This window comes from Pituophis catenifer, unplaced genomic scaffold (assembly GCF_029215685.1).
Source record: "Pituophis catenifer annectens isolate HBS135680 unplaced genomic scaffold, rPitCat1.0.hap2 SCAF_5, whole genome shotgun sequence".
NCBI classification, from domain to species: Eukaryota; Metazoa; Chordata; class Lepidosauria; order Squamata; family Colubridae; genus Pituophis; species Pituophis catenifer.
The window spans coordinates 69808922-69822696 of NW_027256885.1; the positions used below are offsets into that span (position 1 = coordinate 69808922).

A 13775-nucleotide genomic window follows, 5' to 3' on the forward strand; every position below is an offset into this window, starting at 1 on the left:
AGGCGCAACGCACAGTCTTGTAAGTAGGTTGACTTGTAATGCTGTAGGTTTGTTTTGAGCATTGGAGTTTCCAAGTCAGGAAGTTGCTCTGTTCAAGAAAAGATTGGCTTGTTCCCGAAAAATAAAATCTATGCCATGGTGGAAACATTGCTGTGAGGAGAAGAAGAGTAGTTTGCGGCGGTTCCTCCCGTGAATGGTAGATTTGTTATCTTCTAGAAGTTCTCTTACCGCAACTTAACGATAATCGGGACGGGCAGCAAAAATGTTATAGTATCTGTGAAACAATGCACTGGTCTTTGAGTGGAGAATATACCAGTGGTGGATTCCCATGTTGGGCGAACTTTTGAATGTATTTATTTATTTGGGGGGTATGGTGGCCTAGAGGTTAAGATGCTGGGCTTGTCATCCAGAAGGAGACATGGAAAGAGAAAACAAGGATGCAGCGGTCCCAAAGGTGCTTTAAAAAAAAAAAAAAAGGTCAACTAGACTTTGTTTTTCCTTGAAGACATTTTGCTTCTCATCCAAGAAGCTTCTTCATTTCTAGATGAATGGTTGAGGATGGGAGGGTTTATATTCCTTGGAATCATCTGGGCATTAGCACTCTTTTTAAGAGTCGTTGAGGCCCCCTGGGGTTTATCTGTGCCCTCAGGGTCACCTGAATAGTAAAAATGGGTGTAGAACAGGGCTGTCAAACTCACGGCTCACGGGCTGGATGCGTCACATGTTGGCCACGCCAACATCCAATTTAGTGAAGGAGAAAAAAGTTGCTGTACGTCATGTGACGCCACTAGTTTGACACCCCTGGTGTAGAACCTTCTTGGAACTGCTGAAAGGACTGTGTTGCAAACTGGAGATAGGTGGTGTGACATCTTTTGAAGACAGCAAAGTCTGGACAGAGAGGACCGCTGGTTCGAAAGAGGGGTCAAAGAGGCCATCTACGTTAAGATTGAACAGCCGTCTCTCGACGGAAGGAGAGTCTACAACACCACCTATCTCCTGTTTACAACACAGTCCTTTCAGAAGTTCTGAGAAGGTTCCTCACCCATTTCCACGATTCAGGTGACCCTGAGGGCACAGATAAACCTCCAGGTGGCCTCAATGACTCTCAGAAAGAGCGCTAACGACCAGATGACTGCAAGGAATATAAACCCTTCCATCTTCCACCATTCAGCCAGAACCGAAGAAGCTTCTTGGATGAGATGCGAAACATCTTCAAGGAAAAAACAAAGTCCAGTTGCCATCTGGAAAAAAAAAGCACCTTTGGGACAAGCATGGCCTGAATGACTGAGAATCTCCATAGGCAAGGATGCAGAAGGGGGCTTTTCCAGAGGGGGAACTGGCAGGAAACCCTCCACCCCATGAGCTTCATTGGGCTCAGTAGTTTCTCAGTCTGATCTTTCCCCAAGGCCACAGGTCTGCTCTTGACTTAGGATCTCTTCCGCCCAAATCTTTGAATTAGCCCAACATGTGAGGCCATTGTGCGGTTTACTTGTTTTTCGCTTTGTGGAATTTTTCAGTAAATCATGGTTAAGCAAATCAAATCTCCTGTCTTCTCTCTTATTGACGTCCTTGTGTGCTCAAGATGTCCTGAATGCATTTATCCGGTTTATTGTGTTAGGTTCCCCCCCCCAAATATTTTATTAACTGGTGAAGTCTGTTTTGAGTTGAGATTGTGTTCTAGTCACCTTGTGGACATGTCCATGTAATTTTCTTAGCAGTACTAAAGAGGCAGAATATACCGTATTTTTCAGAGTATAAAACGCTCTGGACTATAAGACCGGGGAAGGAAAACAAGAAAAAAAAGTTTGCCTCTGCCTCCCAGCAATTTGCCTCCTTGCAGCAAACAGCAAACAGTGGAGGCCGAAAATGGGGCGCGCGGAGGCGGCAATAGGCAATGGCAATCCCTGCAGCCTGAAACAGCTGATGGTCAGGAGGCCAATCCAACTGACAAATCAGCTGCTTGTGCTAATCAGGCTGTGCTGAAACTGAAACGGGCTGTTTGCTGCAAGGAGGCAAATTACTGGGAGGCAGAGGCCAAAGGGTGAGGGCCAGCGGGTGGGCGGGGCTACATTCGGTGTATAATACGCACCCAAATTTTAACTCTTTTGAGGGGGAAGTGCGTCATACTCCGAAAAATACGATATTTATTTATTTAAATGCTTTCTGGGGTGATTTTGGATGGTCCAGCCTGCAGCTAAAAGGAAGCTTCTGAGCTTCCAGATCCAGTTCAAGGTAATAGCAATAGCACACTTCACAGTGCTATTGGACTAGATGGCCTCCAAGGTCCCTTCCAATTCTGTTCATCACAGCAGGCCAGAGGTGTTAAAAATGCCAAGCGGCGTCACAACACCACTATCTAATCCTAATGGCAATTCCAGCTTTCAAATACATATTTTCAAACATCTCAAAGGACAGGTAGTCCTTGGCTTACGACCACAATTGAGCCCCAAATTTACATTGCCAAGTGAAACATTGGTTGAGTTTTGCCCCATTTTACGACCTTTCTTGCCACGGTTGTTAAGTGAATCCCTGCAGTTGATAAGTTAGTAACCCGGTTGTTAAGCGAACCAGGATTCGTCAGAAGGTCGCAAGAGGGGATCACGTGACCCCGGGACACTGCAACTGTCATAAACGAGAGTCAGTTGTAAGCATCCAAATATAAATCACGTGACCATGGAGATGCTGCAACAGTCATAAGTGTGAAAATGGTCCTAAGTTGCTTTTTCCAGTGCCGTTGTAACTTCGAACGGTCACTAAGCAAACTGTTTTAAGTCAAGGACGACCTGTATAACTGAAAGATCAAAATCAATAATTGATTATGTGTTATGAAATCAGGGCTGACGCTTAGCAAACATACAGGCAGTCCTCAACATTCAACAGTTCATTTAGGCACTGGAAAAAAGAGACAGACGTTTTTTTCGTACTAGTGACTATTGCAGCCTCCCCATGGTCACGTGATCAAAATTCAGATGCTTGGCAACTGACTCATATTTATGACAGATCAAAATTCAGATGCTTGGCAACTGACTCATATTTATGACAGTTACAGTGTCAGGATCAGGGCCAGGGCCACGTGTTCCCCTTTTGCGACCTGATCTCCTATGAGCAACATTTAATTCACTGAACGGAAGCAAAATGCTTCAGCAGAGCTCGGAGAATGCTGTTCTCCCCTAAAAATTGGTACAGCAGGGGAGAACATTTTTCTCCTCTTACAATCCTTTAGCCTTTGTATCAAGGAATAAGAAAGAACTCAAAGGTATGTTGGCTATCTGGTTCTACGTGTTTTCCTCACACTCATTAATCTTTGTCTCCATCTCTTCCCTTTCTTAATCAATAGGGGAACTATACCGTCAGGCCTTGGAGAACATGGATAGTAGTTGCTTCAATAAAGTCTTGTATGATTGTAAGGTGGAAAGAATCACCACTGACTACAGGAAGATTTCTAAACAAACACACCCATGCTTGAATTGTCCCAAAGGTGCTTTTTTCAAGAGGCAACTTCTTCAGTTTCTTGGATGAGAAGCGAAACGTCTTCAAAGAAAAACCAGAAAGTCGAGTTGATTTTGAAAAAGAACCTTTGGGACAACCATGACCTGGATGACTGAGAATCTCCATAGAGATTCAACAAACACATGTAATGTTTGAATTTTTACATTTCAAAGCATTGAATTTCTATTTTTGTGTACGATTCTGTCCCATAATGGGAGACAAAAACTAAATTTTTCAATCTACAAAAAAGTTGTATGGCTAGTCTTCGCCTTATGACCACAATTGAGCCTAATATTTCAGTTGCTAAGTGAGACATTTGTTAAGTGAAGTTTTGCCCCATTTTACGACCTTTCAGGCCACAGTTGTTAAGTGAATCACTGCAGTTTTTAAGTTAGCCACCTGGGTTGTTAAGTGAATCTGGCTTTCCCATTGGCTTGGCCTTGTTGGAAGGTTGTAAAAGGGGATTGCATGACCCCCAGGACACTGCGACCGTCATAAATATGAGTCAGTTGCCAAGCGTTGGAATTTTGATCATGTGACTGTGGGGAATGCTGCAAAGGTCGTAAGTGTGAAAAATGGTCATAAGTCGCTTTTTTCAGTGCCGTTGTAAGTGGTCACTGGAATGGAATGGAATGGAATGGAATTTTTTATTGGCCAAGTGTGATTTGTCTTGGTGCATATGCTCTCGGTGTACATACATTCGTCAAGAATCATAAGGTACAACACTTAATGATAGTCATAGAGTACAAATAAGCAATCAGGAAACAATATCAATAAATGAATGAAATTGTTGGAAGAAATGTCCATCTGGGTTTAGTTCCAAGTGGGGAAAAAGACACTGGAAACATGGTGGCTGCTTGGAAAGATGGTTTTAATGGATCACATGCCTTGAAGATGTTGGGTGAAGAAGAAAAAAGGGAGGAGATGCTGCGAGTCCCTGGGTTTTATACCCTCTCTGGCTTTGAACTTCCTGGGGCACAGGAAGAGTATCCTGATTGGTTGCTGTCAAAGGTCACAGCTAGCCTTTTTGGTTGTCTGTTGTGGACGACCAAAAGAGGTAGATCTTTGTTATGTAGAATAGACTGACCCAGGCCTTAATGGCCCATTAACAAAGGTGGGGGGCTGACTTTCTGCTTCTCTTTTAGGGGAAATATTCTGCCTTTTTAATATATCCTAAAATATTTCATTTTTCCAGGAGAGGGGTGGGTTTTAACTTCCAACAAACTGTTGCAAGTTGAGGACTATTTGTAGTTAGAAGGAATAAAAGAAAATAAAAGAATAGCAGAATCGCAAAAGGTGATATATCACAGGATCCCAGGATGCTTACAACCGTCATAAATACATGCCAGTTGCCAGGTGTGATCACGTGACTGTGGGGAATGCTAAAATGGTCGTAAGTGTGGGAAAAAGAGTCATCAGTCTTTTTTTCAGTGCCATTATGACTTCAGACCGTCAGAAATGAACGGCTGTAAGTCAAGGTCTACCTGTACGATGCTGAATGGGAAAATGTTCAGAGACTGTGGGCAAGGTTACTGATTTCCCCCGCCTCAATTTTTTAAGGTGAAATTTCCCCAGATTGCTCCAGGACCTGTAGGAAGTTAGCACCCACCCCTTTCCTAGAAGAATGAAATATTTTAGGAAATATTAAAAAGGCAGAATATTATGTTTCCCTGGATGAGAAATGGAGAAGCATGTTTTAAAGACGAAGCAGCTCCCACCTTCCTGCCCCCCCCACCCTTTGTCAATGGGCCAGAGGCAGAAACTCAATTCCCTCCCATCTTTGTCAATGGACCATCATCTGCAACACAATAGGACCCATCTAGCAACAGAAACTCACCACATGGGAAGATTACATCAGCCAGCAAGGCTAGTTAAGACCCCCACCCTCTGGGAGTCTGACAACCAATCAGGATACTCTTCCTGTGCCCCAGGAAATTCAAATCCAGAGAGGGCATAAAACCCAGGGACTCGCAGCATCTCTGCCTTTTTCTGTTCAGGAACTCAAACCATGTGATCCTGTCCACCATTAAACCATCTTTCCTAGCAGTCTCCATGTTTCCAGTGTCTTTTTCCCCACTTGGAGCTGAACCCAGAAGGATATTTCTTCCTACAGACCGTAGGGTAAAAAAGCATTTATTTATGGAAAAAGAAAGATGAACACATCAAAACGATCCCACTCTTGCAGCCTTCTCAAATGTCTGTATTTTTTTTTAATTTGGGGGGGGGTGGAGTGGAATCACAGTTGCTAATTTTTGGGATGAAATCCCCACTTTTGATCATCAAGTACTTGAGTATTTCAATTTGAGCATTCCAGGATTTGAGGGGCTGCCACAAAGAAGAGGGGGACAACTTATTTTCCAAACCACCAAGAAGGCTGGCTTGATCCCACTTTTTGGTTAAATTTAAATGATTTTAATTGGGTTGTTTTAAATTGCGGCCAAAAATATTTAATTATTTTTAAACTGTTTTTACATTTTGTATGTTCTGTTTTATTCTGGCTGTTCACCGCCCTGAGTCCTGCTGGAGAAGGGCGGTATACAAATTAAAACAAATAAAATAAAAAGGCAAGACAAGAAAAACCATGGATTATTAAGGAGAAACTTCCTAACAGTGAAGACAATTAACCAGTGGAGCAGCTTGCCTTCAGAAGTTGTGGGTGCTTCATCCCTGGAGGTTTTTAAAAAAAGATTGGACAGCCACCTGTCTGAAATGGTATAGGGTCTCCTGCTTGAACATGGGGTTGGACTAGAAGACCTCCAAGGTCCCTTCCAGCTCTATTCTGACTGGATTATAAACAGGGGTGGGCTTCCAAAATTTTAGCAAGGGGTTCTCTGCCCGGTTGCTGGGTGGGCGTGGCCTAGTTGGCCTCCTGCACCATGGTGGTGGTGGGGCTTTTTGCCCTCCCCAGGCTCCAGAGGCTTTTCTCGATCCTCTGGGAGGATGAAAATGGCCTCCCTAGGTTCTGAAGGCTAGAAACAGGCCCGTTTCTGGCCTTCCCAAACTTCTGGTAGGCCCATTTTTCGCCCTCCCTGACCCTCCGTGCGCGCCCTGCACTTACCTGCATCCAAAACGGGCTGCGTGGGGACTCCTGGGAGGGGGGAGCGGGGTGGGTGGGACCAGTGGTAATTGGGGGTTCTCCAAACTGCATAGAATCTTAGCTAGAAGTTCGCCCGAATCCCCAACAGCCCACCCCTGATTGTAAGTATGATTGACAAAAATAGGGTGTGTGTGGAATCTCTACTGGTGGGATGATTTCATAAACAAGGTTTGCAGAAGTACAAGAGGGTTTGAAGGGGGAGCAGAAGTCTGGGGGCGGGAACCCCACAAATGTCACAGAGCAAACTCCAGAAGCCTAGAGGCAATGAAGAATGGAAAGAAGGGAGGGAAATTAAATGCAACATCTGGATTACGACATAGCCGATTGAAACCAGAAGTGGGGCATTTTGCACCTTAACCTTTTCCTGGGGGAGCGGACATCCTTTCTGATTCTTGGGGGGGTTTGGTTTTTTTTTTTTTTTAGGGGGTTTCTCAGGATGTCACAGCAATGCAGTGACGTCAAAAAGGCAGGAAGGGGCTGAGGCGTTCGACAAATTTCATACTTCTGTTTAGCCTTGTGGAGGATTGTTATTTTAGCTGTTTGCAGGTTAAGAAACTTCTCACGGTGTCCTGAACTAGTTTCACCCCAGAGCACTGCAGAAAACAAGGCCACTCTGCACACAATTGGGCACTTTGGCAGCCCCGAGGTCCTATATCCGTGATGGCGAACCTATGGCACACGTGCCACAGGTGGCACGCAGAGCCATATTGGTAGGCACGCGAGCGTTGCCCTAGCTCAGCTCCAGCACGTATGTGCGCGCTTGCCAGCTGATTTTCGGGCCTTCTGGGCCCACCGGAAGTCGGCAAATGGGCTGTTTCCGGCCTCCGGAGGGCCACCAGGGAGGTGGGGAAGGCTGTTTTTGCCCTCCCCAGGCTCCTAGAAAGCTTCTGGAGCCTGGGGAGGGCGAAAAACGGGCCTACTGGGCCCACTGTGCCATCACATGCCAAAAGCAGGCGGAGCACAGGGGGGTGACACACACATGCGCGGGGGGGGGGGCAGGGCACATAGAATTATGGGTGTGGGCACGCACGCGCGCGATCACCCCACACTCCCCCTGCTTTTGGCACACGATGGCAAAAAGGTTAGCCATCACTGTCCTATATGAAGCTTCTTTTTTAATGCAAGTCATTCATTTGCAGAGACAACAAAACAAGAATTACCTACAGGGGCAATCTAGCACGCACACAATACTGTATAATCATACATTCAAGTTGAGGCACATGTGTGGGTGTCTGTATTTGTGTTCATTCCACTTACAGACTTTGTTTACCCTAATGTGAATAAAGTAGGAATCATACAGGGTCAGTTACATGAACACTAAAGGACCCTCTCTATTCACATTATTATAAGGGAGAAATGTGCTTGTTTGGAGATTATATTAAAAATCAGCTAAATCCGAAAAGACTTCCGGTTTGTTGCTTGTCGCTGCCAGACGTTCCTTTGGGATCGTCAGCTTCCATCGCCTGTCAGAGCCGCCTTCACAACGGAATGGCGGCTCGAAAAAACTCCGTTTCCATGAGGAAATGGAGATAGAGCCGGCAGGGGTGGGTAGAACTCTCTGCGGAGTCCCAAAAGTTTTTTCTTTACTTTTGGGACGGAGCGGATGAGATGCCCCGTATCCCCAGCCGCTGCTCCGGGCTTTGGGAGACCTCTGCTGATGCAGAGCCAGGCGTCAAAAGCAAGCCTGCAAATTTAACAGACTACTCAAAGAAAATGTGAGCTGGACCTGTAATACTGAACCGCAAGTATTTTACTGATTTTTTAAAAGAAATTACTTAAGAGAGAGGAGGAAAAGAAAGAGGAAAAAAAGCCTTTTAAAATGGCGTCGGCTGGAGGAGAGGCTGAAAGGGAAAGTCCTTCCGTTTTTTATTACTACAATGTAGCGGAATAAATACCACTGGCTACATTTGTAGACAAAACTTCGCTCCTGTGTCTTTTTTTCTTTTTCTCTCCCTTGGAGACCTGATATTGTTGTTGATTGGAAAGAAGTCTTTCTTGCTTTTTTTTAACAAAGCCTGCCTGGGCGGAAACATGGCACTGAGACTCATAAAGTCAGATAAACAAGAAGGGGGGGGGATTCCCCCACCAACAACTTAAAGGAACAAGTCTTAACTCTTCAGTCTGAGAAACCTGATTTTAATATAATAGAATTTTTTATAGAAGAGATTGAAAGAAGGGAGGAGATTGTGAATCAGCAATTTGAAAAATTTAAGCAGGAAATTAAAGAATTGGTGAAATCTAAGTTTGATTTTTTGGAGAAAAAACTCTCAAAAATGGCTAATGGTTTTACAGAATTTATGATACAGTTGGACACAAATACTAATGTACTAGAGTCTAAAATGGAAGAAATTCAAGATAAATTGGACAATAGAATTCAAAAAACTGAAAATGACTTGATAAACATTCAGGATAATAGCTTAGAAGAAAAACCTAAAATGGATGCTGATCAAAAGTATGGTAATGCAGAAAATCTGCAACAGAAGATTGAAAAAGAGATTTTAATGGTACAATATAATTTCACAGAATATGCGATAAGATTAAGAGGTTTGCAGGAAAATAATAGAGATGATTTAAGGAAAATATCTTCTGAATTTCTAGCTGGGATTCTAAAGGTTCAACCTGACGAAGTGTTTTGTAGGATTGACAGAGTTTATCGAATCAACTCTTGGATTGCCAAGCAAAGGCAATTGCCTAGAGATGTGGTGATTTATTTTACAGATAAAGAAATTAGGAATAATATCGTGCAAAATTCCTTCAATTCTAATTTGCAATTGCATGGAAGAAAGATTTGGATTTACAAGGAACTCCCACCTAAGATATTGATGGAAAGGAAGAAATTTGGTTTTCTGGTGAATGAGTTAGAAAAGAGAAATATCTCATTCAGGTGGGACGCCCCAGTTGGTATTATATTTAGATATCAAGGAGAAAGATATCAGCTAAATACTGTTGAAAGAGCGGAAGAATTTTATCAAAATAGGTTGAAAATGAACTTAACATCTTCAGGTATAATACAGGATAAGCAGAAGGAGCTGGAAATAAAGGTAAAATATCGAAATATAGAGACTGTACCAGATGAATTGCCTTTGGATTCATTGGATACCCCAGCTGGACTATCTACAAATCTGAGAGAAGTGGCATCTAACCTTAATGTGATGACTTATCAAGGCAAGGATAAGCATGGAAACCAATTAGGGGAAATACAAGGGATAAAAAAGAAATATGAGATACAAAAACAAAACCAACAAGACCAATCTACAAAGCAGAACAAAATCCGACCAGATGATACACAATTTGTAGAAAAGAAACCAGGATGGAAACCAAACCCACAAAAAGTAAAGAAAAAAAAGAAATAGGTGGCATAAAAATAGAAATTTCTAAATCAGGCAACAGTGAAGCCAGTGACTTTAAAATATGAATGATTATGTGTAAACACAGAAGAGGCGACGTATTGGTTAATATCATCCTGAAGATTGTGGCAGATCTCTGCATGGCCGTAATTTGGGTACGTGAAATGAGCCTTAAACTGATGGATTTGAATTATCCATTTTGGAATTTTTTTTTTTGTGTGTTGATAAATATATTATATTATCTTGAATTACAAGGCAAGAGAACTATGCTGGGGCATGCAGAAGATCGGGTTGTTACCCACTACGATGATGGGAATTAATAATCCTGATGAAACCCACAATTATTACTATATGGAATACAATTATAATGTCACTCGGGTGGTTGTTTTTACTTTTATATATATAAGAAGATATTTACTACTGATGGGGGCAGATATGATTGAAGATCCTGAATAAACTGTTGCACCAGCAAGCTATGTTACCCGATTATGGATGTTGGTTCTACCAATCCAGTGGAAAGACCTTAAAGAAGATACTATATGGATTATAAATTTAAAGTCATTGTCTTTTCTTTTTTTTTATTTAGATATAATGGAAAATATAGACATATATTTTTAAGTAGTGTGGGCAGTGAATTAAAGATATTAAGAAATGTTGTGTATGGTAATTTTGCATGATAGTGGGTGAATAAGCTAGTTAGTAGACTGATTAGTCTAAGAAAAGGGATTTTTAAGTGATATATTTAGGGGAGTGGAGGAAATGGATAGAGTGGAATAAATGTTAAACTAGATTTTATGGGGAAGGCTGCTTTGAAATGTTATAGTAATATACATAGAAGATTAAATGTTAAAGTAGGACTTATTGTATAGTTTTAAAGTGGAGAAGTTATTTTATAATGTCATAGTATAATGTCTTTTTTTTTTTCCTTTTTTTTCCTTTCTTTTCTCTTTTCTGAAATGTATGGATAAAGGGGGATGTTATAATATTAATAATATTTTTAGTAAGTAAAGGTCAATATCTAGAGGAGGGAGTAAGTAATCTGTTATGAATTAGGTTTTTTTTTTTTTTTGTTATGAAGAAGTCACAGGGGGGGATGGGTGGGGTGGGGAGGGGGGGGTTAGGGAGGGGGAGGGAGAGGGGGGGAAAAAGGGGGAAAAATTTGTATTTGAAAACTTTTTCAATAAAAAAAAAAATCAGCTAAATCCCATTATTGGTAATACATCTTCTGATGAGGCCTAGCTGTCATGGAAGGACAGCCATATGGAAAACATCTGAGGGGCCTCACTGTCAAAGACACAAGGACATGTATGTTACAAAGAGTTACTTATTACCTAAGGACAGCAATAAATCTCCCGTATTAGTAATTACAGAACTAAGGAAGGTTGTCTAGCTAAAGATAATCTTATAAACTAGAAAATAATGGTTTAGTAATTAGGAAGTGTCAATTATCATATAACAAGTGTATGTTAACCATATATGGAAAAATGCATGTGCTCACCAAACCCTTTGTCTTGGAAACATATATAAGCAGTTGTATCAGAGTTTTCCGGGGTTCAGAATTTCAGGTACAAATCTGGCTCTGAACCTGCGCAATAAACTGTATCTGGCTGACCCAGGAATGTTTTTCATTCTCATTCCATAACAACCCAGTTTTTAGCTAGTTACTCAATTCACCCTTTGCCCGGAGTCGCAGATTCATTGAAGTACAAGCCATCTGAAAGGATTGGTAGGGACCAACGTGATCACTCACGCAGACACATGCACGCAAACACTCCCCTCCCTCCCGAAAGCCTTTAAAATCAACATTTGCACGTTGGGAGACTGCACCAGCTAATCCCGGTCAGTACGTTGTGTGATTGCGTAAACCCAGCTGGATGCCTGGGTGCTGAGAAAAACCATGCGCTTTTGCAAAGGGGGGGGGGGAGAAGGGAGAGAGACACAGAGAGAGAGAAGGGGGAGGGGACATAGGGGTAGATGATGGATGGATGGATAGGTGGGTAGATGGGTAGATAGATAATAGATATAGAAGATAGGTGGGTAGATAGATAAGTGGGTAGATAGATGATGGATGGATGGATGGATAGATAGACGGGTGGGTAGATACATGATAGAGAGAGAGACAGACAGACAATTTGGGCAATCAAATTATTTCTGAATGCGTTCTAACTTTTTGCCATATGCATTGGGCGCCAAGAAACCCAGGCACCTTTGCAAAAGGGTGGGTGAGGGGGAGACAGAGAGAGAAAATGAGAGGAGGGCGGGGAAGAGAGAGAGAATGGCGGGAAAGAGGAAGAGAGAGAGAGAGAGAGAGAGAGAAGCGGCACTCTGTCCATGTTCAGAAACTTCTCCCTCGCCAGGGCAGGAAGTTACCGCCGCCACAGGAACCGCCGCCACCTTCTTCTCTCCCCCCGCCCCCCCAGACGCGCCGCCCAGCTGGGAAACTCCGGCTCTGGACAAGCCGTCTGGCGCTTCCGCTTGGCACTAAAATGGACGCTGAAACTTGAGAGTGCCAGGTTTGCTGCGTTTGTTTGGGGGGGTGGGGTGGAGGTGGTCTCTCTCGCGGGTGGGGTTAGGGCAGAAGAAAGAGACCCCCCCCTTTCCTCTCTCTCTCTACTCCCCTCCCCAAAAACCAGCGCGGAAGAAGCAGCAGCGATGGGAACGGATGGAGTGGTGGTTCTCGGCGTTGTGAGGGCTCCCTGGGCGACTCCAGCGGGTAAGGCGCCCGGCTGAGCGCAAGATCGGGGACGCGCGTTCTCTTTTTCGGGCACTTCCAACACCCCCTTCCCCTTTCGTTGCATATGGGGAAGGGGGAGGGTCGTGCTGGGCTGGAGGGAGGGGGGTGCGCTTGGGCAATCCGTGTCCCCCACCCCCACACCACCAGGTCATCGGGATTGCGACATGGGCAGGATCTCCAACCGCCCACTGGGCTCGTATTGGGGCGCGGGGACGCCTTTTGGCGATCCCGAGGACCAAAAGAACCGAATGGGGGGGTCAGTTTGGGGGCGCGGCGCGGTGGAGGGTGGTCTCTCTTCGATCAGATCGTCGGGGCAGAGGGAAATGCCCCCCACTCTTCACCGCAAAGTGGGGTGGGTGTGTGGCTGGCACATCGTTAGCCAAGGCTGGTTTGCCAAGAAGAATATAGAATAACAGAGTTGGAAGGGACCTTGGAGGTCTTCTAGTCCAACCCCCCTGCCTAGACAGGAATCCCTACCACCACTTCAGACAAAGGGTTATCCAACATCTTCTTAAAAACTTACAGTGTTGGAGCAATTCATAACTTCGGGATCACCCTGTGGTTGTCGTTGTCTCTCTTCGTTTCTTTTGTGTGTGTGTGTGTTTTGGGGTGGGGGTGATCTTTGCTTTTAGGAATATAGAATAACAGAGTTGGAAGGGACCTTGGAGGTCTTCTAGTCCAACCCCCCTGCCTAGGCAGGAAACCCTACAACCACTTCAGACACATGGTTATCCAACATCTTTTTTAAAACTTCCAGTGTTGGAGCATTTGCAACTTCGGGATCCCCCTGTGATTGTTGTTGTCTCTCTTCTTTTCTTTTCTGTGTGTGTGTGTTTTGGGGTGGGGGTGATCTTTGGTTTTAGGACGCCAGTCCCCTCTCCGGTGGGAGATCCCTGTTTTATGGCTGACGGTACTTTTGTCCTAAGGATATTTATTTGGTCTGTCCTTTCCGTGAAAACACTCAGTCAACTGTTGTTGTTGTTGTTGTTTGGGTTTCTCCTTTCGCTTTGCCGCACAGTTATGAAAATAAGTGAGAAATCCCCTTGGCATGGAAGTGCCTGTGTTTTCTCATTTCCTGGCTTTTTACATTCCAATTGGCCAGGAATTC

At 43.8% G+C, this 13775-nt stretch overlaps 1 protein-coding gene across 1 annotated transcript in view; it reads left to right on the top strand.

Moving 5' to 3' along the window:
• The first annotated feature begins 12432 nt into the window (after positions 1 to 12432).
• KHNYN (KH and NYN domain containing) overlaps positions 12433 to 13775 on the top strand; it is a 68013-nt gene continuing 66670 nt past the window's right edge. The window contains exons 1-2 of the mRNA XM_070944471.1: positions 12433 to 12446; positions 12567 to 12646. The gene's annotated coding sequence lies outside the window, so the exon portion shown is untranslated. The remainder of the gene's footprint in view (positions 12447 to 12566; positions 12647 to 13775) is intronic.